General features: G+C 40.3%; 1 non-coding gene across 1 annotated transcript; it reads left to right on the top strand.

Moving 5' to 3' along the window:
- The first annotated feature begins 267 nt into the window (after positions 1-267).
- TRNAM-CAU lies at positions 268-353 on the top strand. Its single transcript is given in 2 exon segments — positions 268-305; positions 318-353. It is a non-coding gene; the product is annotated as a tRNA-Met (tRNA).
- The last annotated feature ends 242 nt before the right edge of the window (positions 354-595 follow it).

Genomic DNA, 595 nt, shown 5'->3' on the forward strand with positions numbered 1-595 from the left:
ATCATCTAGCCCAAGACCTCAGCCTAGGCCAGCCTGGCCAATAAGGTGATGGAGAGTAATTAATTTATGGACCCACCAATACCATTGATTCAAAAACTCAAACCATAGTGGTTAGATTTGTATTGTATACTCGATCTACGGCTATGGAAAAAAGATCTTCTCAAGACCTTTATGGAAAGGATTCTTCTGCAACTCACACAGGCTGAGAGTGGATTGCCTTTTTTTCTGTATTAGTTAGAGATTAATTAAATAGCCATAACACAGAAAGGGGTGGTGGCGCAGTTGGCTAGCGCGTAGGTCTCATAGCTTAAAGAGTAATCCTGAGGTCGAGAGTTCGAGCCTCTCTCACCCCATTATTTTTTCTCCCTTGAGATATTATTCTCATCCCAGCTGGTTCAGTCCGGTCCAATTGAGTTATTTTTTTTTGTAGAGCGATCTCTCATCACAACCCAAAAATTAGATGGAAAAAAAAGATCCTCTACAATGAGCCCCAACACGACATCCAACAGTATTACACGTTGGGCGTTCAACACATTGAAAAGGATCCGGATCCATGGAAATATGGGATGATGGTAATTTTTTTTTTTTTTTTTTT

The sequence above is a fragment of the Macadamia integrifolia genome, unplaced genomic scaffold (genome assembly GCF_013358625.1).
Source record: "Macadamia integrifolia cultivar HAES 741 unplaced genomic scaffold, SCU_Mint_v3 scaffold1877, whole genome shotgun sequence".
In the NCBI taxonomy this organism is placed as follows: Eukaryota; Viridiplantae; Streptophyta; class Magnoliopsida; order Proteales; family Proteaceae; genus Macadamia; species Macadamia integrifolia.